The sequence below is a fragment of the Canis aureus genome, chromosome 13 (assembly GCF_053574225.1).
Source record: "Canis aureus isolate CA01 chromosome 13, VMU_Caureus_v.1.0, whole genome shotgun sequence".
Lineage (NCBI taxonomy): Eukaryota > Metazoa > Chordata > Mammalia > Carnivora > Canidae > Canis > Canis aureus.
The window spans coordinates 70,705,967-70,727,198 of record NC_135623.1 but is presented as its reverse complement, the minus strand read 5'-3'; the positions used below and the strand labels follow the sequence as shown (position 1 = coordinate 70,727,198).

Sequence of the window (21,232 nt, the reverse complement as noted above, 5' to 3'; positions counted from 1 at the left end):
CAAACTTGCTTACTCTCAGGTGCTTATGTCTAGTGTTTCCAAATAGCTTTTTTAAAAAATGTGAGTCAGCCTTTGGTTTTCATTGAGGATTACAAAAGCTAAACTTTAAAATCAGCTCTTTTTTTGAGCGATGCACATAAAAACTATTTTTCTTTTAAAAATGTAAGACTGTTTCTCATGGATATCGCTTTGAAATAGCTGAAACATTAAAAAGAGAGAGAGGAAGAAAAGGAAAAGGGGAAAAAAAAAGAAATAGCTGAAGTATTTTAAGTTCTCTGGCCAATTAAGAAAATGTCACCTTTGAGCTCAGCTAGAAAAGATACCTTCACTATTTGAACATTTTTGAGAATCTTCTGAATAAGTAAAAATAACCTGATGATAGAAGGCGATTTGAGCCGAAGGGAAGGAAGGAGTGGTCGGCAGCCTCCAGTGATGCTTGAGAGGCTCGAGTAAATCCTGATGCTGCGTGTGGAAGGTGAAGTTCGTCACTAGCAAGCGGGGAAACAGGAGTGTGACCTTAAAGGCCCTGCCTCCGGGCAGCCCGGGGGGCTCAGTGGTTAGTGCCACCTTCAGCCCAGGGCATGATCCTGGGGTCCCGGGATCGAGTCCCACGTCGGGTTCCCTGCATGGAGCCTGCTTCTCCTCTGCCTGTGTCTCTGCCTCTCTCTCTCTCTCTCTGTGTCTCATATGAATAAATAAATGAAATTACTTGAGCAGCCTTTAAACAAATCAAAGAATCAGAAAGATGATACTAAAAACATCTGCCTAGCTTGTTCAGTGGGGTCCCCTTGCAGATTTTTGAGGGGGGAGGCCCTCAGGCACCTTGAAGTACAGCAGCCTGGCGGTAAGCCAGGGAGTCAGTGGCAGTGGACCGTAGGCCTGCCCTGGGGCTGGGAGGGTGGGCCAGGCCGCATCAGGTGCCGTGGGCCTGACCCCGGAGGACGGGCGCCTGCCCCCGCCTCTGCTCTGCGGGGAGACCGTTCCAGAATGAAGTGGAAAGCAGGGCCTGTGGCAATTCTAGGGTTAACTTTTGGGGAGCTGCCAGACGGTTTTCCAGAGTAGCTGCACCGCAGTGTATTTGTGCATTCCCTCTCATTAGGGCGATGCGGGTACACTTTTTTGAGAAAAGGAAGGAAAAGTCATCCACATTGACGAGAGAAGACTCCCCAGATCTCAGAGGCAAGTGTGGCTGCTGCAGGAGGGCAAACTGCTACATCCCTGAGTACTGGTCGGAGGGTGGTCAGAGACGGGGATGTGGTTTTGGAGATGAGGAAATTTACGAGATTTTTGTTAAAAAATTAAATATCATTAATGACGGTCATGTATTTTTTTAATGGTTTTTTTAAAAGCTGCCCTCAAGCACCATTTTTTTTTTTTAAATCATGGAAACTATAAACATACACAGAGATTGACGAGAATGTATCCATCACCCACCCAGACCTGATTCAGAGTCTGTTGGTCTTGGTTAAGAATTTTTAAAAATATTAATACATCGGAAGTCATGTAAATGTGTAACCATGAGGTGCTAGTCAGAGAAACTAGAATATACACTGCACGGCCATCCAACTGCGCAACAGCACGCAACTGCTTCGGATTCTGAGTCTTAAAAGCCACGCAGCCACCCGGGGGCTCAGCGGTTGAGCATCTGCCTTCGGGTCAGGGCGTGACCCCGGGGTCCCGGGATCGAGTCCCGCGTCGGGCTCCCCGCAGGCTTCTCCCTCGGCCTGTGTCTCTCATGAATAAATACATAAAATCTAAAAAAAAAAAAAAAAAAAAAAAAAAAGAATTCTGAGGTGGTTGGTTCATTCCTGTACAAACACATTAGCTGGTTACAATATATTGAACTAATAAGTGTAACTTTATATTTCACAGTTGTATCAGAAAAGCAAGCTACAGACTGAATGTACATCGTGATGAAATATTTAAGACATATTTATGTGCATGCCTGTAGAGAAAATCATTTAGAAGAATACGGTGGTTATTTCTGGCAGGTGAGCCTTGGGTTAGTTTCAGTTTTTATGCTCTTTTCTATTGTCTGAAATTGTTAAAAAAGTTTGTTTTGCCTGCACAATTAAAAGAGTAGAGATATTGTCACTGTTTTAATCCCCCTTTATCAACACTTAATGTGGCTCTCGTAACTGCTGCGCAGCTATTTCTAGCCTCAATATCTTGATTGGGAAATCCTTCTGATGGAGCCATCAAAACCCGTATCTCAGAAAAGCAAATAACCTCGAGGGGTTTACAGGATATCACTGACGTAATGGGCAGGGAAGGTTCTGGGAAGGAATTGACTTAAAGCAATATTCTATTTTATGAAACCAGAGCGCTACATAAATCATCGATCAGAACAACTCTCTTGGACACTGTTTTAAGAGACTCTGACTCAACTGGTCAGTATTTGAGATTCTTTGTTTTCAATACTTGATGGTCACTTATGGGAGCAATTTTAAATGAAAACATTATTCTGAGCTTTTCTATAGTGAAACGTGTCCTCTTAGATGTAAGAAAACAAGTGGCCCCCAGAAGAGCGCATGATCTGCTTTTCTTTGGCAACATTAAATCTGATACATCATCTTTCCAATAAGATAATCAATAAAATGTGGTTTAGGCAAATGCTGGAGCGTTACTGACAGTCCGTGAGCACGTAGGCCGGCCCCTTCACGTTCTAAAGGGAGCCAGACATGCTGGGGTGGGATGGAGATTTCGCCTTGTGTTTAGCTGGAGCAGGTACCACACATTGTAGGATGCGCGCTTCCCTTACAGCTTCGTCTCATGCTCCCAACAACCCCACAAGGCAGACCGTCCCAACCCCCGCAGTCCCACGGTTCAGGTCACCGAGCCTCAGAAGCTGAGGAGTGAGACGTGGCGTTGGACCCAGGTCTGTCCTCCTTTACCCACCTTCGTCCCCACTGTCTTGAACAGACAAAGCAGACTACGTCGCCTCCAAAGTTTCCCCCGACTCTGAGCCTCTTTCCCGTCCCCACACCCACAGATTGATGGAGAGCCTTGCCATCCTTCCTAGCCGGTCACAGTAGCTCCCGACTGGCCACCCGTTCCCTTCTCACCGTCTCACCTCCCTTTTGGGAGTCTTTCAGGCCAGGCCACCCTGCCTGCCCCCCTCCAAAGGAGCGGAAGCAGACCTGAATCTGCTGGCGTCCTCCAGGCGCTCAGGCTGTGGCTCATTAATCTCATTTCCACCAAAAAGAATGAAGGCTCCTGGGAGGACTAGTTAATTCCAGGCGTGAGTTAGAAACTACAGAGGATGAGCCTGGGACATCCTGTCATCACAGACGGCAAGGATGCTATCAGAGACCACCGGGCTCCTGTGACAAGGACTCAGAACCCTTCGTGAGGCTCCCCCTGGCCAAAGATGGAACCGCTGAGCGTCAGTGTGGGTGGCTGCCGGGGGCTGAGTCCCAGGGCTCAGGCTCGTGACTCAATTACAACACCGACACAAGGCAATAGTGACTCAAAGTCCATTTGTCCCCAGTGGGGGATGCTAACGAACCAACACATTTCGAAAAATAATAGATAAATAGGAAGAATTAAAATTCTTGATTGATTGATTGGTCTTTGCCTTTATTTGATGAGGTATATCCCTGGGTCACCAACCATTAGATGGTGGGATGAGCATCTTATACGGGTGTTCCCGCCAGCGGATGGCGATGGCGATGGCGAGGTGGAGATAGAGTAGCACCATACGCGTCGCCTGAGGAGTTCGCGGGTCTTGGCCCTGACCCCCGGTGACGGCCAGCGCCGTGGGGAGCCACACAGCAGGTCCTCGTCTCCCGGTGGAAGGGCCCCCTGGCCCCTGGGAAGTGGCCTTGCCGCATCGGAAGGAACCTGTAGCGGATCAAGCCTCCGCATCCAACTGTCAAGTCACAGGAAATACAGAGGGCCGCGGAAGCCGCTAAGTGACCCCACAGGAATGAAGTCCGCGAGCTCCCGACCACGGACACCTCTTCATGACAAGCAGGTGGTTTCTTCCGACAAATGAGTTGCAAGGGAAAAAGAGAGATGAAGAGGAAGGTGGGAAGGCAGGATTTATCGACGACAAACGAGCTTTAAGAGGCAGCAGCCGCCACAGCCGTGGACCTTAGTTGGATCAACCCAAAACGCGGAGAAATGAACTAAGATGTTTACGAAGAGGATTGTGAATTCGATCGTTGACCGGACAGCCGACGGCGTTAGCGTATCATCATTCTCAGTGCGGTAACGGCGCAGCCTGCGTGTTCTCAACGACACCCCTCACCCCTCGGAGCTACACGCCGTCGTGTGTACACGCCTCGGAGCTACACGCCGTGCCGGGATCTGCTTCAAAATAATGTGAGAGTGAGATGCGGGTGGAGGCACATTCCGGAAAAAGAGTCGTCGTCAGCTAATGACTCTTGAAACGGAGCAAAGGGCCCATAAGCGTCTGTTACCCTCTTCTCTTCCATTTTGTAGAGGATTCATTTTCTCCATTATTCAGTTTTTAAAAAGAATCTTCCAGAAACCCCCATTTCTTCCAGGAACGAGTCCAAACTCCTTGACTAGTGGCTTAAGATCTGAGGTAGAGGCAGAGGGAGGGAAAGGCGGTGCGGGTAATCGTGGTGCGAGAGGCTAGACAGGCTTCCCCAAGACGGACGCATGGGCCGCATGCCCTCAGGCCATCGCCCCGGCCAGTTTCTCATTCTAGAAGCCTCGCGGCGGTGTCTGCCAACCAGAACGCTCTGTATCCTGCAAGTTCAAGTCTCCCCTTCACCTGTTTGCATCGTCGCCCTTCGAACTCGTGGCTTTTGGAGAGCAGGGTGCTGTCTTAGCTTCGCTCCCCGCCCCCCCACGTGTGAATGTGTACACAGCAGGTGCTCAGTACTTACTGAGTTGAACTGAGGAACCTGAAGCTCCAGCATGTAGACTGCAGGGTCTGGATTACACATCTCGTGTATACAGGAGTAGGAGTCCCCTGAGGCCAGAGCCCCCAGCCCTTCGTGTCGCTTCCCAGCACTGTGACCCCTGAGAGAAGTGACCCTTAACCTGCAGGGGCCACAGTGGTTCAGCGGTTGCGAGGCCCGGCAGGTAGTGGGGCATGGAGCCTCGAGAGGGTGGCCCCAAGGGCAAGACCGTGCTGAGAGGGGAAGTGGCCTGGGAGCTGGACGCACTGGTAAGGAGGCAGATGCCCCGGGCACCAGAGGGCCCAGTGGGGAGCACGGGAGGGAGGGAGGGAGGGAAGGGGTCCTTCACCTGCTTCCCAGGACCACACAGCAGTGCGAGGTTTGCAAAGGAAGCGTGACCGCCTTACCAGCAGCCTGCTGCCGTTGGGCAGCCCCCCCAGCTGCACGTGTTCAGGAGATGAAGTTTTGCTGTAGACACGGAGGCCCGGGTGAGGTAGTCCTGGGAAGGGTGCAGAGGTAGAGGAATCGGAGGGCAAGTGTGGCCTCCTGGGTGGAAGGGGAACGGCTCCCTTCCCGGTTCCCAGCAGTGCAGATGCCAGCAGGTGGCTGGGCCCTGAGCACCATCTGAGCACTACCGAGCACCATGAGCACCACCTGAGCACCATGAGCACCACCTGAGCACTACTGAGCACCACCTGAGCACCATCTGAGCACCACTGAGCATCATGAGCACCACTGAGCACCACCTGAGCACCATGAGCACCACCGAGCACCACTGAGCACCACCTGAGCACCATGAGCACCACTGAGCACCACCTGAGCACCATGAGCACCACTGAGCACCATCTGAGCACCACTGAGCACCACCTGAACACCATGAGCACCACTGAGCACCATGAGCACCACCTGAACACTACTGAGCATCATGAGCACCACTGAGCACCATCTGAGCACTACTGAGCATCACCTGAGCACCACTGAGCACCACCTGAGCACCACCTGAGCACCATGAGCACCATGAGCACAACTGAGCACCACCTGAACACTACTGAGCACCACCTGAGCACCACTGAGCACCACCTGAGCACCACTGAGCACCACTGAGCATCATGAGCACCACTGAGCACCACCTGAGCACCATGAGCACCACCGAGCACTACTGAGCACCACCTGAGCACCATGAGCACCACTGAGCACCACCTGAGCACCATGAGCACCACTGAGCACCATCTGAGCACCACTGAGCACCACCTGAACACCATGAGCACCACTGAGCACCATGAGCACCACCTGAACACTACTGAGCATCATGAGCATCACTGAGCACCATCTGAGCACCACTGAGCATCACCTGAGCACCACTGAGCACCACCTGAGCACCACTGAGCACCACCTGAGCACCACCTGAGCACCATGAGCACCACTGAGCACCACCTGAACACTACTGAGCACCACCTGAGCACCACTGAGCACCACATGAGCACCACTGAGCATCACCTGAGCACCACTGAGCACCACCTGAGCACCACTGAGCACCACCTGAGCACCATGAGCACCACTGAGCACCACCTGAACACTACTGAGCACCACCTGAGCACCACTGAGCACCACCTGAGCACCATGAGCATCACTGAGCACCACCTGAACACTACTGAGCACCACCTGAACACTACTGAGCACCACGTGAGCACCACTGAGCACCATGAGCACCACTGAGCACCATGAGCACCACCTGAGCACCACCTGAGCAGCATGAGCACCACTGAGCACCGCCTGAGCAGCATGAACACCACTGAGCACCATCTGAGCACCACTGAGCATCACGTAAACACCATGAGCACCACTGAGCACCATGAGCACCACCTGAGCACCATGAGCACCACCTGAGCAGCATGAGCACCACTGAGCATCACCTGAGCACTATGAGCACCACTGAGCACCACCTGAGCACTATGAGCACCACTGAGCACCACCTGAGCACTATGAGCACCACTGAGCACCACCTGAGCACCACCTGAGCACCATGAGCACCACTGAGCACCACCTAAACACCATGAGCACCACTGGGCACCATGAGCACCACTGAGCACCATGAGCACCACGAGCACCACCTAAGTGCCCACCCCTTCCCACTGTGGCCTGAGTGCTCCCCTGGGTTCTGTCCAGCAGCCCGGCAGGGCAAGTGCAGACGGGCTATTGTCTCGGCTTCCCAGGGTGTCAGGACAGTGCGTCCCCTCCTGTTCTGTGGCTGGAGACTGCAAGTCAGGTGTGGGCAGGGCCCTCCTGTGGCCGGGGCGCTGTGGCTCAGGGCTGTGCAAGCGCCCGCTTCAGTCCACCCCCCGAGTGTGTTGGGGGCCCCTCCTCACGAGGGCACCGGCCGCCGGGTTAGTCGCGGGCTCCCCTGGCTCAGGAAGGCCTCGCCTCACTCGGCGGTCGCTGCCCAGAGCAGATTTCCACCTGCGCCCCCGCTCGTGGGCCCGGGCCGGGGGCTCCCCTGCGTCTTCCTGGAGGCCCGGGCAGCCCATGCCGATGACCCCCGCAGCCAGGCCGGCCCGTGAAGGACCCTCCCCAGGTTGCCCGTGGTAGAGTCGGGGGTGAACGTCACAGCTCCACGCTCATGCGGACGAGGCCGTCCTCTGCGGGAAAGCACGCCCTGCTCCCTTAAGTCTCTTCTCCCCTGTGTGAGATGTATTATTGGGCGGGGACATGGGAGGTCACAGGAATCTTCCACAGGAAACTTTAGAGATTGTGACGTTCCCAAACCACGGATCGCTGTCTGCTGGTGTGAAGAGTGTGCGTGCGTGTGCAGCAGGTATACAATAATCGTGGGTGGGATGCGTGTTTCCTTCCTTTCTTATCTGCATCCTTCCTTACCAAAGTAATTAGAAGAATTTTATCTTTTATTTTTAGTCTTTTAAAATAGATTTTATTTATTCATGAGACACAGAGAGAGGCAGAGACACAGGCAGAGGGAGAAGCAGGCTCCATGCAGGGAGCCCGATGCAGGACTCGATCCCGGGACCTGGGGTCACGCCCTGGGCCGAAGACGCTCCACTGCTGAACCCCCCAGGCGTCCCTAATTAGAAGAATTTTAAAAGGAGCAGGCAGCATGAGAAAGAAGGTGGTTTTCGGGGAAAATTAATATTCAACAAATTCATACATTTCCTGTAATTTCTAAGGTTCAACTCTTGCTCCCAATAAAAAGCTGGACATTCTGAATATTTAATTATCCATAATCATGCATATCCACATCTTCTGATTACTGACTAGGACATTAATTAGGTGGAACAGGGACATTTATTTGGTTCTATACCTACCTAGTCAGTGTTGTTTTGGAATTAGCAGCTTTCCTTACAGGTCCCAGTGAAAAAAAATCAACATTTGAAGTTCTTTTCCCTGGAAAAAATACAATTCCTCTTACAGGAGATTTAATTACTTAGTTTTGCTTATATAGGCAAGAGAAATATTCGAAAAAAAAATGCGAGCGGTGCTGTCTTGAGTCTTTATTGATTTGGGTTATTCTCAAAGGAATAAAAAAAATTAAAGCTATAAACGAAAGAACTGAGTTGACGCTGAGATAAAAAGTCACAAAGCAGGAGAACAGCCTCATTATGTCGTGGAAGTCCCAGGGAGAGCCATTGTTTTGCCAAAGTGATGGGGTAAAACCGCCTGGGACCCAGCACCGGTGCCCGGGAGACTAGGAGGAAAGAGCTTTGGAGGCTTTGATTTTTTTTCTCTAAAACAATTAAGATTAAAGGAGTTAATCGGGAAATCTGAGGTTATAGAAGGTTGAGCAAGTCAACCAGCTCATGTGTCTGGTCTGGGGCACATGCCTGGGATGACCAAACTTTTCCATGGAAGATTGCTCTTTATGATAATTCTTCCAGAATGAAAAGAGTGACAAGAAAACGTTAAAGTCGGAAAAACGATCCCCACCTCCGACACCAGAGAACAGCCTGGCCTCCCGGGGACACCGGCCGAGGAAGCAGATGGGCCAGCTGGGGTTCGCGCCCCGCAGGGCCCGGCCGGGAGCAGGGAGAGCGGCTCAGGCGTGGCGAGCCCCGGTGCCCCCGGCGAGTCAGGAGGCCGAGCAGACGCTCCCAGGTCCCCGGGGCGCCCTGGCCGCCTCCCGCCCGGCCTGCATGGGGCGGGGGGTGGGTGGCGGCCTCTGAAGCTCTGAGCTCCGTCCCCGTCGGGAACTTCTCATAGTGGGTGGAAGAGATCGTTCACCATTTTTGCAAGAACCAGCCCAGAAAATTAAAAGCAGGTCCGTGCCCCCAGTGACCGCATCTATCGTCCCTCGTAAGCCGGGCCCGTCCCGGTCACACTCTGGGCGGTAGCAGCCAGGTTTGGGAGGGCATCCACGTCCTTTGCTTGCAGCAAAGGATTTTTATCCTTCCAATTTTTAAGGATTCCAATATAGGGGCCCCTGGGTGGCTCAGCGGTTGAGCATCTGCCTTCAGCCCGGGGCGTGACCCCAGGGTCCCGGGATCAAGTCCCGCGTGGGGCTCCCTGCATGGAGCCTGCTTCTCCCTCTGCCTGTGTCTCTCTCTGTGTCTCTCATGAATAAATAAATAAAATCTTAAAAAAAAAAAAACTATTTGTATTTTGGGTGTTAAGTTGCATATGTTCTCTCTATATTTTGGGATCTACCCCTTCGTCAGATGTGTCACTTGCGAATACTTTCTCCCATTCAGCACGTTGTCTTTTACACACTACAGGTTCTTAACAGCCCAGATTTGACCCGTGTTGGACTCATAAAGCCCGACCGGAAAAAAAACGCTGTCTTGAAACCAACTACGCAATGAGCGATGTGTAGCGGGGCCTTGCCCTTCGCCCAGTGTCCTAAACCAGCCGATGGGCTTTCCACGTGCGGCGCTGAGGGTGTATTTGAGCTTCAGGTTCACAAAGCACGAAGGACCCCGAGGGAGGTTCCTAGTGGTTGTGATGAGCTCCGAGCCGCCGCCTGCAGGGGAAGTCACGGCCTGCGTCGCCTGGCTCCTTACGGTGCACATTACATCGTTCACAAGTTTTCTTGATTTTTATTTTTATCAGAATACACTTCTTTAGCATCGTCAAACTTAAGCAGCACTTGATGTTTCTTTTTGATGACGGATCTGTCCGCACACAGGCAATTAGCTGGCTGCTGTGTGAACTCAGGAAGCCCAGGGAGTGGTTAGATCGAAATTCATCTAACAATCTAGGTTTAAGCCCCAGTGGAGAAGGATCCAAACTGAGAGCATTAGCAGTTTGGCTTTAAATGGGACGTTGGATTAATGCAGTCTACGCCTCCTTGCTGCACAGCATCCTTTCAAGGCAGAAATTCAACGTATGGCGTGGAAAATGGATACGATACGCATAGGCTTGTCTTGATTTAACAAGGATGAAGAATTAAATGTTTGGGTAAATAAAACCTCCCAAATAACTGAGCTTTCTCTATTAATATGGGTTCTCAGTTTTAAAAAATGTGAGAACAACAATTTTACTTTCTTTTTTTTTTTTAAGATTTTATTTATTTATTCATGAGAGACACAGAGAGAGGCAGAGACCCAGGCAGAGGGAGAAGCAGGCTCCATGCAAGGAGCCCGATGCGGGACTCGAACCCGGGACCCCAGGGTCACGCCCTGGGCTGAAGGCAGATGCTCAACTGCTGAGCCCCCCGGTGCCCCCCTGGATTCCTCTTTCTTTGAAAACCCTTATGGCTCCTCAGGATGGTCTGGGTGTGCCTGTGCCAGCAGTAGGGCTGCCTCCAGTTCCCGCGAGCTATGGCTCCCAATGCCCAGACTGCCTTGCGTGCACCCCTGTCCCGCTCTGGTCACCCACGAAGGCAGAGGTTGCTCTTTCTAGGGACAGACAAGGAAATCCTTGTAGGGTCGGTAGCAGAAGAGGTCAGAGATGTGTCGCCAGAGGGCTGGGTCGGTGACAGCCCTGGGGGGAGTCGTGGGTATTTTGACGTCCTGACCTCGTGCTCTTTCCGCGACGGTCTCCTTTGTCGAGTGCCCTAAAGGCCGCATTTTAATGCACAAGGTCAGTATTTTGGAAACCACTTGTGTTAGCTGAAGTCTCTAAACTCTGAGCTTCCCAGATACGTGATCCAAAATTAAGCAGACTAGTGGCACACGGCTTAAAAATGGAAAATACTACCCTAGTGTCTGCAGGAGAAACTCTGTGGGAGGATGGGCCACGCGTTCCCTCGAGTCCAGATTTGAAGGATTGTTCCACGAGTTCAGAATCGCCCGCCGTACTGAGCAGAGAACACCTAGTCCCCGGCCAGCAAGGGAGCCCCGGACGCCGAGACCCCCCAGTCCTACATGCATGCAGCCTACGGCTTTTTATAAAAATATGTGCGTCTTCCCTCCAGAAGGCTGCGTAGCCTGCCTCGAAGCACGGGGACCTCGGGAGGGGTTCAGGACAGACGCTGCTGCTGCTCTCCGGGCCCCATTGGCCTCTGCAGATGCCGTCGGGACGGCGACCCGGTGGTGATCCTCTGTCGACTTTTTGCTTTCTGCTAAGTGGTTTTATGACATTAAGTGGCCGGCAGAGGTGTTCTTCTGAGCAGGCCGTGCTGGGGTGACGTTAAATCGCCCTGGGAGATACGCGACCTACATATTTGGGTTTTGATTTGCAGAAGGCTTGCGGCCGTGCACAGATCCATAACGGGACGGGCCCGCACTCGCCAGAAGCCCTCAGGCTGGGCGGGGAGCGACTCCGGTTCTCACCAGGTGTGCAGAGAGCTGGGTTTGGGGCCCGCGACCCTGCTCTGGGTCCCTGGCTCAGCCGCTTGCAGACGAGGGGGTCGGGGACGGGGAGTGAGCCCCACGAGGCGCCCGGCACCTGCCTGCCCAGCCCCGCGGTGGGCGCTGCCAGGGTCTCTGCTCCTGCAGGAGGGGACCCACGGGAGCGGCCTCGCGCTGCCAGGACTGGCGAGCTGGGGCACCAGCCTGGGCCCGGCCCCGTCGGCCGCGCGGCCCCCCTCCAGCGTCGTGCTGGAGCCCCGGGACCTGCGCGTCCCTTTCCGCGCTCTGCACTACGAGAGGCGAAGTGTCCCAAAGCCGTACGGCTCCCCAGGTCTTTAGGGAGTGGTGTTTCCCCCTATGCTGCTCTGCTCACAGCTCTGGGTGGTGTTAGGTTCGCTGGTGGGGGTCTTTATTGGTTTTGAAGATGTGGACACGGCTCAGTTGTTTTTCAAGAGCTCCCTGTCCCTAGCGGTGCCCACGTGGCTGCGGAGGAAGGGGCAGGAGGAGCGGCTGCGCTCCCATTCACCCTGGGCGGGGGGTGTTCCTGCCGAGAGTGCTCGGGGCCGGTGTCTGACTCGGCACCAGGGCCCCCGTGAAGGCCTTCAGCACCCCTCCAGGAGCAGCTGCGGCCTGCGGCGCCCCTGAGCCGCCCCGTCGCGTGGGCCTTCCGTCCGGAGCCCTGCCCAGCGCTGGCAGGCGGTGGGACAGGTGGACGCGGCTCCCCGGCCTCGCTGGGACGGGGCAGCTGCCTGTTTGACGGCCTGCTCGCGGGGATCCAGCCCCGACAACACCGGACGCCTCGGAACGGCCAGTTCCCGGGAGGATGGAAGGCAGCCGGGTCGCCGGGGTCGTTGGCACGGTGCTCCCTCTGCCCCTGGAGGATGTTGGACACGCCTGCTGGGGACACCCTGCCCGGGCAGCCTCCCGCACCGAGGACAGGCAGCGGCGCTTGAGCACTGGCGGCGTCCTGAGCGGCCTGGGGGGCCCCGACCTGCAGACGGGTGTTGCAGCCGAGCCTCGTGGGCCCCGCATCCGAGGCGGGAGTGGGGTGCGGCCCACGGCAGACGGCGCAACTATTTTGCCTGATGGAGAAGCGACGGTTGCATTAGTTCCTGAGGGATAAATAAGTCGCCAGATAAAGGGGAGGAGCGGGGTGGGGGTGGGGGGTGGGACATGGTGCTCCAGCCTGAGCAGGCCCAGCGCCTGCCGCTTGAGGGACTGTGGGCGTCCCAGGGCCTTGGACGAGCCAGGGGGACGGAGAGCAAGCTGGGCCAGGCCGGGGCGAGAGCTTGGGGCGCAGGGTCGTGGCATGGGCCCGAGTCCCCGCGTGGCCGCACAGCCCAGGTGCTCGCTCTGCGTCCCCTCCTCTGTCTGTCAGTTCCGCCTCGAGGGCGGTGCTGGGCCCGGAGCACAGCCCTGGCGATGGGAGTGCTCGGCCGGTGTCCCCTGGAGCCGGGGGGCCGGCCGCACGCCAGCTCACCCAAGGGACTAGGGCTCGCGCGACACGCCTGGGCTGGGCCCTCGCCGCCCGGCTTGGCTTGGGTAGCTCGTCCCTTGCAGTCCGGAAGGTTTTGTGGCCGGAGGGCTGGGGCTCGGACGCCGTTGGCTGCCCTCCTTCCCCGCCGGGAACATTCCGCCCCTTCCTCCCGCGCTGCCCCGCTCGAGCCCGGGCACCTGTCTGCCACCGCTGCTGTCGCTGGTGTTACTCTTCCTGTGGGTTTGCGGCTTTGCCTGGTGTTTAATCAGACCCTCAGCAAGAACATGGGCCTCGTCATACTATTCACGAGGCAGGAGCCCAGATTGTCACGGGAGCCTTGAGGCCAAGTCTTGGCTCAAGGAGGGATGATGGGGACCGGGGCGAGGCTTCGCGGCAGGCAGTGCAGCCTGCGACGTGTGAATTCAGAGGCCGGCGGGCCCGGGGGCAGGAGAGGGTGCCCGGGGGGTGGGGGGTGCCTGGGGGGCAGGAGAGGGTGCCCAGGGACGGGAGGGGTGCCCGGGGAGCAGATGTAGCTCTTGCCTTCTTCTGAGAGAGGCACCTGAGCCTTGATCTGTACCTGAGGCTGCGCGGGAACGACGTGCAGTCAGGGAGCTGACCTCCAGGCCCGCTGCCTCGCTGTCCTTCCCGGGCCGTGGGTGCGGAGGAGGAGAAGCAGGCTGGCTGGGGGGTCGGGGGGGCACGTATTCAGTCCCACAGCGCTCTTCCGAGAACTTGGGGTCCGTCCGCACCTCACGGGGGGCGGCACTCACAATGTGCACATGGTCTTCACGGGCCCCGCGTGAGCCTGACGCTCCAAACGTACTGTCCCCTCCAGGTTCTAGAACATTCCAGCAGGCCCTCCCTCCAGCCTGCACTAGGCTCCTCGTAGTCAGCCCCACTGACTCCCTCACCCATCAGGTCCCCGTAACGGTCCCTCCTCCAGAGAGGCGTTCCCTGACCTCGCTTCCAGGCAGTGAATCTCCTGCTCTGGGCGTCCCGCATCCCGCAGCTCGCCCTCGCCCTCGCCCTCGCCCTCGCCCCCTCGCCCTTGCCCCCTCGCTCTCGCCCTCTCGCTCTCACACAGCAGGTCTCCCTTCCTTCCTTGATGCGTCGTCGGGATTCTTATCATAGCTCAAAAGGAGCTCGGTGTGATCCTTCGATGCCCCTTGGGCTGTAGATTCCGAGAGGGTAGGGATGGGACCTGTTCTATTCTCTGCTTATCCCTAGGGTCTGGCCCAGGCCCGGACATGTTGTAGGAGCTTAGAAAACTTCTCTGGACTTAAAACATGACGAGAGAAAAGCTGCGCCAAGGGCAGGGACTACCTGATCTCACAACTAAACATGAGGAATGCTTTTCTTGTTGAGTGATGGAATGAATGACTGGGTGCCCCCCCCCATGTCTAGATTTGTTTCCACTGAAGGCTCTCAGGGGTGCAGAGGGGGAGCGAGCGGCAGATTGACAGCAGGGAGTGGGTGAGCTTGGGAGTCCCGTGAACGGGGTTACGAGGGAGGGCAGGGCGCGCTGGAGCCTTCAGGCGAGGTCAGCTCCTCCTCCGTCCTCCTCCCCAGACAGCGGGCCAGGACGCGTGCCTCCGCTTTCCAGGCCGTCGGGCACAGATGGATTTATATTGGAGTTGGATTTTCTGTTTTACTTTGTTTTGCCTACGAGATTGTGAGTAGAAAAGATTTTTTTTTTTAGGATTTTATTTATTTATTCATGAGAGAGAGAGAGAGGCAGAGACCCAGGCAGAGGGAGGAGCAGGCTCCACGTGGGGAGCCCCATGCGAGACTCGATCCTGGGACCGCTGAGCCACCCAGGGATCCCCTAGAAAAGATTTTAATACACTTTGTGTATGTAAAAGAAAAAATTATGATTTTTTGGCATCCCCGGGTGGCTCAGCGGTTTAGCGCTGCCTTCAGCCCAGGGAGTGATCCTGGGGTCCTGGGATCGAGTCCTGAATTGGGCTCCCTGCATGGAGCCTGCTTCTCCCTCTGCCTGTCTCTGCCTCTCTCTCTCTCTCTCTCTCTGTGTGTGTCTCATGAGTAAATAAATAAAATATTTTTTAAAAAAAGAAAAAAATGATTTATTCTTCCTCAGTGACTTTTGTGCAAATGGATCATCAGAATGGCCTCTGCTGAGCCAGATGCTGGGCGTACAGATGCATCAGGAGAGAGCTGGGGGGACCAGCCGGATCGCCGTTGGTGGGCTGCAGAGGCCGCCCGGGTGTGCAGAGGCCACGGGCTGACCTTCCTGCGAGAGAGGGACACGGATTGTCAGCGAGGATTGTCCTCCAACTTGTGCTGTGCCGTGTGCCATTCAGCCCTTTCTCCTCCTTCCCCTTCCCCGCCTTCCACCGTGAAACCTCTGTATGGTTTCCCACGACTGCCTGGGGGAGTGGGTCTCCCCTTGGATAGCTTTGGAGCGTGAAGAGTCCAGCTCTGAAAGTAATGAGCAAAAGCTGCCCTTATTTGTGATACTCAGAACACTCAACATAATCACAAAAACGTGACCACATAATGAAAAGGACGCGTCACCTCTGCAAATTCTCTGTCATAAATAAATAAATAAGTAAACAAATAAATAAATAAACAAATCTTTAAAAAAAATCTAAAATTATTCCAAAATAAACAGTTTATTTAAAGATAAAGCCTCAGAACTAAAATGCTCAGTTTTGGCTCTTTATTAAATGAGTAGGAAGAAGCCACAGTTTACTAAGTCATTGCTAAGTTTATTTAAACAAAGTAATCACAAAAAGGAAAACTTAAGGCTCCCTGCTGAGCAGACAGGGGCATTTGTTGTCACCAAAATGCTTGACCTTTGGCTCCTATGGCAACACAGTCATTACTGTTCATGGAAAAAAAAAAAAAAAACGATTCCTATGTGTTAAAATGTCAAGGAAGACGTTATTCCAGGCTGTTGCCGTAGGTGCCAAGGCCGTCGAGTTGGAGGAGGGAGAGGAGCCTCAACTGCAGGTCCGGCAAGGACAAGCGGGGGTGGACGCAGCAAGGGTCAAGGGCGGTGAACAGAAACCACTAGGAGGTGTGTCGGGGTGGGGGCGCCTGCTAAGATGACCCCCCGGAGCCTTGTTGAAGGCAGGCCAAGGATGTGTCCGTAAGCCTGGGAGGCACCGAAGATGAGCAGTGAGGACCTCGGTCAGGTACCTGAGGTGACTGGTATCGGGGTTGGGGGGCCGGGAGGTCCTCAGCAAACTGACTTGGCGGGATTCTTGGTGAGACTGGGCTCGGAGGCCAGAGACAGGATGAGGAGGGGAAGGAGGGACCCCAGGGTCAAGGTCTAGCTGAGAAGAGGACCCCGAGGAGCTGGTCGAGGAGTCTGCCACCGTCAGCCACGCGGAGACCATCTGACCCCGGTCTGAGTGGCGCCTGTGCCATCAGCACCGGCCTGGCCTGACCCCTGTCCAGATGGTTTGGCTGCATCCCTAACCTTGGCACGTTACAGCCCGGGAGCAGACTGCACCTGCGATCTCACATCCCGCGTCTGGATTGTGGCCACTGGCATTACCGGGTTGATATTAGAGGAGACAATTTCCTCCCAAATGGATTAGCTTTGGCGTCTGGACGCCGCAGGCCCGGAGGACGCGGCGTGCAACTTCGCGAATGGTTTGGTACCGAGGCTCCACCGGGCAGTTCTTTCCCGGGGCCGACGGCCTTTTTCCAGCACAGCCCCTTATGCAGTTGTGAGGACTTTGGATATAGCCCGTAAATCTGCCAATTTAGGTCAAGAAGATGAACCACTGGAGGCTTTTCTTGCCCTCTGTGCCAGCCCAGCACATTCATTCCCGTTAACATATCCAGGTGTGCAAGGCTTTGCCCAACTTGGTAAGCTCGGTCTCCACCTTGCATCACTCTTGCTAGGGAATGGGCACGGCTCTTGTCATTTGGCAAGTCCCGGGGGCGGCGTCTCTCCATGTACGGCTAAGTGAGGAAATGAGGACAGCCAGGCAGTTTTGAGCAGAACCAGTGTTTGGTTTTGGCCTGTATTCTGGCCTAAAATTATCTTCACACTAGTCCCATTTCTCCACCTGGCTTTGGCCATGGGAACAGCTCAATCGCGGCCTGCGGGGACACAGACCGTGTCGTGGGGAGCCCTGGACGGGAGGGCTCGTCGGGGAGCCCGTGGAGGTTGAGCTTGGCACGGGGGCCGCGCTGGTGAAGACGTAGGTTCAAAGTTGTTCCCTTCTTTCTCTCTTTTTTTTCTTTTTTTGGTTCCAGTTCCCCCCCAAAAAAAAAAAAAAAAAAATTCGTGAGCTAACACATTCTGACTCTCCCACCTGCTTAAATAAATTCTGCAAGGACATGAAAGGAGGTCACGAAATCCAGCCAAATGCACATCATCTACCTGTAAAGTCCTCTTGTTCTGCTGTTAGTTTAACTTGCGGTTTTCCACTTGGGGGATATTTTAATACACCCAGAGGGCGAAACAGTGGGTAGGATATTGGGCGAAATCTGGCCATTATTAAGCCACACGGTGACAGATTGTCAGCTAATAACCTCAGCGCTTTGGTGGTTACTAAGCATCCAAACCAGCGCGGAGAGCAAGCAGCAAACAAGGGATTCTGATGTCTGGGAAGAGGCGGGGGACGGCGTCTGGGTGTTTCCTTGTCCCTTAAGTCTTCCCCAGGATTCTTTCTCTCTTTTTATCGTCCTTCCTGCAGAGCCCTTGACTCTTTTTTTAAATTTTTAAAATTTTTAAAATTTATTTATTTATTTATTTTTATTTATTTTTTTAGAGCCCTTTACTTTTTTTTTTCTTTTTTTTTTTTAGAGCCCTTTACTCTTACTGCCGTCTGTTAGCCAGCTTTCGAAATAAAACCAACACGTCTGTGGCTTCATTTCTTTTCAGTAGTTTATGATCCTTAAGGACAAGCTCAACCATAATGTATTTATAAGACTTGCTCCCATTTCTGCTTCTCCAGTTTGTCTCCTACAAAGCGGAGGAAAATAGCTCTGAATCATTTGTCAGAAAAATTAGACGTTGGACTTTCCTTCCCCCCAAATGCTGCAAATAAAATTAGAGCGTTGGCCTCCAGAAAAATGAAGGAAAGGAACACGGCGTCATGTGGAAATCAGATTACTGGATCATCAGGCCTAGTTAATTGAGTTTGTACAGGTCAGGAAATAAGGAAGTCGGGTTATTCTGGTTTTCTGCCTTACCCCGTAAGTGGGCGTTGGGGGGTGATAGGACTTCCGTGCTCGCCGAACCCTGTGCCGCCTCAGCCTCAGGACAGCCCTGAGATGCCCACGTGCACCCCCGGCTGCCGCGGGCCCGAGGACGGAGACGCAGGGAAGATGCCGGCGGCGCTTAGAGGAGCTGAGGTCAGCGCCCGGCCCGAGCGGCCCTGCCGACCGCGGAGAGGAAGGCACTTCGGGGTCAGTGTCCACTGCGCTTTCTTCCAACTGTGCATCCAGTTTCTTTCTTTTTCCTTTTTCCAAAAAAAATCCCAAAACCTGAGCCCTCTTCCTCTTGATCGTTTGCTCGCTGCGCTTTCACCAACCGCGGCAACGGGTAACCGAGCTCAGGTTGGGGGTGTCGATGTCGTGCCCCCCACCCGCAGGTGCAGCCCCGGGATCGCCCGCGCGGCCCCTTCCGAGAGGAGCTCCGGGCTCGGAGACCACGTCCCTGACTCCGCGGCCGGCGGCTCCCGTGGTCCCTCCGTCCCTGGCCTCCCCAGGACACCGGCACCCGAGCTCCGGGGGCGGCGATTCCGGGCCAGCAGCGCCCGCCGCGGCTGCCTCACCGGGGAGAACCACACCCGTGCACACGGCTCTTTGTAAGACGGGAGGGAAGAAACGCCGCACCCGGGACTGAGACCTGCCAGCCTCGTCTGCCGGGACTGCCGGGGCTCGAGACGGGGACTGCCCTTCCCGAAGGCGGGCCGGATGGCTGTCGGGCGAAGTGGCCCCGCTGCGAGTGGCTGACGTGGGGGCTGCTAGGGGACGGGGGCCTGCTGTCGGGCTCCCCTTCGGGGCTGGGGGCAGGGGCCCCGCACATGGTTCAGGGCCCCGGGGCTGCTGCGGAGCTTGTGGGGGCTCGTGGGCTCAGGGGGGCTGCACCGCAAGGACACTGATGTGGCTTCGTCTAGGCTGCTGGCCTGCAGCACCGGATCAGGATGCGGTTGCCGTGCCCCCCACCCCCCCAGTGGCACCTGCGTCCTGCCTGAGTCCTGCGGGGCCCTCCAGACGGTGGCGGCAGGACGGAGGAGGCACCTGGGACGGAGGAGGCCCCTGGGCCCTGTGGTGGCAGGACCAAGGACCCCGAGGCTGCGGGGGGCCGTCGCCTGCGACTGGACACCTGCCGTCGTCTGCACCTGGAAGCGCAGAGAGGGGCTGCCCAGGTGGCTCAGCGGTGGAGCGTCTGCCTTGGGCTCAGGCCCCGGGGTTGAGTCCCGCGTCGGGGTCCCCGCAGGCCCTCTCTCCCCGTCTCTGATGAATAAACAAAATCTTTAAGAAAAGAAAGAATATGGGGATGGCTGCATCCACAGCAGAGTGTCTGGACCCGGGGACCTTCAGGGGACGAGTCTCGGCAGCACAGACGACGCAGGGCCACGGCCTCCGGCCTCTGCAGGACTGTGCTGTGCCCGAGCGCCGACGCCACACCTGCTGTGTTCCCCGCCCAGGCCCCCCCGCCCCCTGGCACCGGCGCGGCCTCTGAGACCCACGGCAGGTGCACCTCGGCACCCGGTTCCTGAAAGGTCAGGGCCTCCTTCCACGTGCTCCGGGGGTTATCGCATTTCCTAGAAAGCACCTTTGGCCGAGTGTCGCGGTTCGCCGAGCTCACGGAGGGTCACCCGACAGCGTGGCTGCCGAGCGCGTTGCCCTCCCCAGTCCGGCTGCGTCATGATTTTACTTCTGTTTCTGGGAAGTGAAGCAGAAGCACGAAGCTGGGAGAGCGGTCATTGACGGGGCTCAAGAGGCTGAGCTGGGCAGGAGACAAGGTCCGCGGCGCTTCACCGACCCCCCGGGGCTTGCCTGGGCTCCGGCCTCTCAGATGTGCCGTCCGCATGTCTTACACGGCGCAGCCCTGCGGCCCCCTCCGGCCCCAGTGGGGCCTGTCCCGCCTGCAATGGGGCGGCCACAGGGGGCCTTCCAGAGACCCTCCGTCCACGCTGGCAGGTCCAGCCGCGCTTCAGGAGCAAAGCACCTCGGGCCTGCTCCCCACCATCGGCCTGGAGAGTGGCCGTCCCCCGGGGCCTGTGGAGTCGGCTCCGGTTCTCCGTGCAGGGGCCCCCGGGGCAGCCGAGGCTCGGTGGGCTCTGCTCGGGGCCCGGGACCCAGCCCCCCGCCCGCGCCCACAGGGAGGGACTGCCCCGCGGGAACAAGGCCCAGGCCGGGGCTGTGTGTCCCTCCTGCCTTCCCGCCGCTGAGGTTCACCCTTCCCTCCGCCGGCACCTCCGAGATCCCCGGGCCTGTGTCAGGGCCACCCCGCGGCCACCTGAACGGCCGGACGGCCCTGAGCCCCGTAACTGAGTCACACATCGTGATCGTGATTTGAAAGTGTAAATGCAGCCGGTGCAGCCATCGCTTGCCTTCTTGCCCCGACAACCACGAGGCCGAGAGGCGGCATTTTCACAAGGCGAGGGACCGGCCACGCGTAGCCCTTCGGGGATCTGCGTGTGTCCAGACGCCGGCGAAAGGGCGCCACAAGCTTTCCTGGTAAAAAAAAAAAATGCATACGGGGGTAGGTTTTACCTTTCTCGGTTGTTTTGAAAGGTTTCCTTTGCCGCATGAAAGCAGCCGCGGCCTTCGTGACGCTCCTCCAGCTAACGCGCGACTGCCCGACTGCACTAGGGACGTGGGTTGCGGAGGTTACGGACGGCAACTCGCAAGGAGGCGTCCTCTCCTGACTCAACCAGGCCCGTCGGTTAAGTGGGTCCCAGGCACCTTCTCCCAAAACCCTTTGCATTACTCGTCCTACATTCCCACAGACGAGTGACCGGTTTGCACGCGCAGCACAGAAACCGGTGCAAAGACACGGGGCGCCAGCGTGTTGTCCACGTGCAGAAAGCGACGCAACCGCGGGGGAGCTTGTGGGCAGCGGGACGCGAAGGGCTGTGACCCTCCGTGGCAGGCCCGGGCTGACCCGTGGTGTCCGGGGTGGGGGCAGGGCCGCTGTGTGACTGCGG

General features: G+C 56.1%; 1 protein-coding gene and 1 long non-coding RNA gene across 2 annotated transcripts in view; both read left to right on the top strand.

Annotated features, from left to right (window-relative positions):
* Positions 1-21,232, top strand: part of PARM1 (prostate androgen-regulated mucin-like protein 1) — an 83,200-nt gene that overhangs the window by 7,430 nt on the left and 54,538 nt on the right. The window lies entirely within an intron of this gene.
* LOC144282677 (uncharacterized) lies at positions 1,037-15,751 on the top strand. The gene is made up of 2 exons (XR_013351179.1): positions 1,037-1,991; positions 15,187-15,751. It is a non-coding gene; the product is annotated as an uncharacterized LOC144282677 (long non-coding RNA).